Raw genomic sequence first — 4,696 nt, forward strand, 5'->3', positions numbered from 1 at the left:
TAAAAATCTAACACATAAACCAAAAAAAAATATGCATGTGCCAATGCAAATTTGATGAATATGCACATGCATGAAACTACCACCTAGAAAGCGAACAAAAATAAATAAGAGCATGCAATCATGAATGGATAATAATGAATAATACAAGCATGTACTAGAAATACCTAATCAATTAGGTACATAAGTGTTCATACCCTTAAGAGCACCGTGATCTATTTCAAGATTTTTTTATATCACTCATCTTTACCCAAACTTGTCTAGAGAGAGGAATATTCCTAGTCATCTGTGTTATTAACTTAGTAGGCCGACTCACCTGATTAGTAAGAAAGTCAATCTTACTAACAAAACCTGATTTTTATATTTATTAAAATTCTTGTTTCTATTTTTGTTCATAAGTTTATGACACCTAGGCCTTATATGTTCTAACTCACCATAATGAAAACACGTAGGGATAAACCTAGGACCAAAGTTATGAGATCACTAATATATATCCCTAGGTTGACAGGTCCTATACTATCTAGTATGCCTCTATCCTATGAATCACTTTTTCTTGGGTTTAGGATTAGGAACATAATTCGGCTTGTTAGTGTTAGGGATGAAGATGGTCTTGGAAGTACTAGCAACATTGTGATCATTACCAATAGGCTTGTTCATTCCTAAGTTGTTATCAAGTTTCAATAAACCACTAGAGAAGGCAAGAAATTGAGACTTGGAATATTCATGTTCGTTCAGAAGTTTCTTAACCTAGATTTCTAATTTTTCATTCTCAATGACCAGCTCACTAACTTTCTAAAGATTCATTTATAGATTTCAACTTATTCAGTGATGATGTAGTTTCTGAAAGTTAGCTATAAGTTTCTTCTTTCCAGCTCAAGTTCTTTAACTTTCGTACCTAGGGCATTATTCGTAGTTAGAATCCTACAACTCTCCTTTTATATTTTTTTCGTAAGCCTCATGAATATCTTCCTCACAGTCAAAATCTTCCTCAGATTGCTAGCCACTATCTACCTCCTCAGCCTTCTTACTCACCTTATCAGATCCAATCCTAATCCTGGTAGTAAAGGCAATGTGTTTTCTATTCTCATCATGAGTGGATCTCTCACTATGATTATCCGAGCTAGACTCGACATTAGTGAAAAAAGCATTCATAGCTTTAATTTGATTTCTCTTACTATTAGGAAATTCACTCCTATAATGGTGAAAGCCTAGACACTTATGACATCTTACTAATTGAGATCTCTTTCTAGACACATTGGAGGCATCTCTATGTCTCTCTTGAGTCTTCTTTTTATTTCTAAATATTTTTGAAATTTCTGAGCAAAATAAGCTAACCTCCTCCTTATTCTGTGACTCTAAATCAGAAGACTCAATATAGTTATTCCTCACAATGTTCAAGGCCGCGGACTTATCTTTTGTAGGTTTAGCTAGTATCAGTTCATAAGTCTTAAGAGATCCAACCAACTCTTCTACCTTAATAAACTCTATGTCCTTACCCTCTTCAATTCTCGTGATTTTACGCCTAAATTGCCCAGGTAAGGATCTAAGGATTTTTCTAATAATCTTAGGCTCAAGGGTTCTCCCACCAAGGTTGAAACTGGAATTAACTAAATTATTTAGGCTCGTAGAGAAATTATCAAATGTCTCATCCATTTTCATACTAATCTCTTCAAACCTAGTGGTCAGCATCTACAACTTAGAACTCTTAACAGCCTGAGTTCCCTCATTTACAGTCTATAAAATATCTCGAACTTCTTTAGCTACCTCACACACCAACATATGTCTAAACTCTTCAGGGAACACTGCCATAGATAAAGCATGTAAGGCTTTACTATTCCAATTGCATTCATCTAAGTTTGGTTTAGTCCAATTAGCCATGGAGTGGGGATCACTACATTATCAACCATTACACTAAGGACAGCCCAACCACTATTCATGCTCAACCAGATGTGCTCATATATAGATTTTAAGAATTCTATCATTCTAACCTTCCAATAAGCATAATTGCTACCATCAAGATATAGTTGAACAAATAATGAGTTGTCTAGACAATTATGGTTAGGACACAAACTTAGGCTCTAATACCACTTGAAAAGCTTTGAAACCACTTGAAAAGATCTGATTATCAATTATGTTTGGCCTTGCATATGAAATTATATAATTAAAAGTAACATGTTACTTTTTAATTCTTTGTATATGGTTAATCAAACAGTTCAATTTATTCTTTGATTTAAATGCCATAAGCAATAAATCTAAAAGCAATAAAGAACACCAATATTGTTGAGAGAGAAACCCAGCTAGGTAAAACTTTGGGACCAAACCAGTAACCTTCACTACAGAAAATGTGAACTTAAAGTAGATCCAACCTAACAAATTCCACTAGACTCACTGATCTAATTCCTCCAATTTCTAAGACCAGCTGGATTGTACTTCACTCACACTTGCTCCGCGATCGTCTAAAATTGTCTATCTTACGTGGCTTACCAAGAACAATTAGTTCTTGTAATTTTCCTATGCTTGTAGTCCAACCTTCCTCAATCTTCAGCAATAGCTGAAAGCTATTGAGAAAGTACCTTCCTTAATGTGTTATGAAAGTGGGTGTTTTGGATTATGAACTTTGATGTTTTTCCCAACAAGTGGTTGTATAGTTTCAAGAATCAAAGGATAGAAATCAATGTATGGATGTGTTTTTGGATCTTCAAATAATGATATGGAGAAGTATTATAATGAACAACCACCCACTATTTCATGTAATGCATTGGGTATTTATAGTGGAAGACAATTCGGTAATATGGGCCGTGTAAAACTCTTGAAAAATATGAAGTAGGATTTTTCATGTAGCATTGTCGCTCAAACGATAGGGTAGCAAGAGGCGAGTGAAAGGTCTTTGCTCAAGTGAGAGTCAAGCTACAGATGTGTGACGGTGATTCTGTTTTTTCTACGAGGAATGGATAGGCGATAGACTAGCGAAAATTTGATGACTCTTCTTTACTTATTTCAAACTCGAACCCTAGGTTACCTACTTCAACTATAGAATATTTCTACCAACTCCTTAGCTTTTACAACTCTTTAATTTAAGTCCTTTTGTCTAAAGAACTATCAATACATAAAATCCTAACAATGCACAAATACGATTCTTGTAAAATATACGGTTCATCCCTTTAGTCCCTGTGGATTTACTTGTATCATTGTGGGATATCATTTGTGCAAATGGTGTAGAATTGGATTGGTTATTTTCAAAATTCTGTGGTCTCTTGAAGATACGGGTGCTCAAATTGAGACACTACATCATTCATAGGAGGTGTAAGCCAAAATCTATCGACATCTCTACCAGAGAAAGGTAGAGAAAGAAATGGATGAAGTGGTGGTTGCTGTGCACGATCAAAAAAACTCATCATGTTTTGGTATTGAAAGGAATTTTCTGATCCTTCGCACCAAGAACTATACTAACATTAAATTCATGGTAAAAAAGAAAACCTGATACCAACCAAAAAAGATCATAAGAAATAAAAAAGCAAAATGACAACCATTGAAATTGGAAGTGATCTCAATACAAGTGATCATATATTGTTGATAGTAATAAACAACAGCCACATAAAAAAATGAGACCAGAAAAACACAGAGAAATAAAGCACCAAAAAATCGAGAATTGGAAATTTTGAATAGAAAGATATGCCACTTCTAAACTACAAAATCAATAATAATGTACCGGTTTTAAGTCATGAGCCAAGGGATTCAAATTCCCTCTAAATATATATCTAAATGATAGGAAACTCATATTTTATATAGGCCAGTTTTTATTTTTTACTTTTTATTAGAATTATGCCCTATAGTCTCTTGATCTTACTTAATTCTTAAATATCAGCTAGATCTTTCTCTCACAATCAACCAAGCTCAGAAATTTGGAAGATGCCTAAAGACTCCCTAGCTTTTATGCTCCCTTTTTTATTTCCAAAATGTAATTTTGGAGTAGTAAACTTCAATTAAATTTATTCACAGTGGGACGATAACTCTTAAGACTTCAAATCTGTTACTTGTCAATGATCCCTTACACTTGTTGAATTTTACTGAACAAGTTTTTAACAGCATTGTCGAGGAATAAAATATTTAATTTGAAGTTTGTTAGTTTATATAGTATTTGATTTTTTTTTTAATTTTGTTTTAGGCAATTAATTATACATCTAACATCTCTTGTTTATTTTTTTGATAGTTTCTGCAAAATTCTGAATAGGTGAAGCTCATCTAATTGGATCTCGAGATTGAAGGAACCTTTAGACAATGAAGAAGAGTAAAGAGAGAAGTGAGAAAAATGACAGAAGATAAAGATCAAAATCAAAACCGAATTCAATTACCACCAAATTCGCCAGTACAGCCATTTTCACCAAGAGCAATGGCCAATGATAGCAAAGTTTTAGTAAGGGATTATGTGAATTCCATCCCAACTCCTATGCAGTTGGCTATTATACATCCACTTTTTGGGCAAGCTAACTTCTACATTCGACTAGATGTCATCAACATGTTTTAAAATCATCAAGACATTAGGTTCTATGGAAGATCACCTAAAAGTTCTCATGAACTTATTCAGGCCTTCTCAACGCTTTGAGATATGATTAGTGAAGAAGATATGTTTGTTGATGCTTTTTGATTACGCCTAATCCTGCGAGTATCGTTATATGAAATGACGTGATGCAAAAATTCA

Source organism: Olea europaea, chromosome 9 (genome assembly GCF_002742605.1).
Source record: "Olea europaea var. sylvestris chromosome 9, O_europaea_v1, whole genome shotgun sequence".
Lineage (NCBI taxonomy): Eukaryota > Viridiplantae > Streptophyta > Magnoliopsida > Lamiales > Oleaceae > Olea > Olea europaea.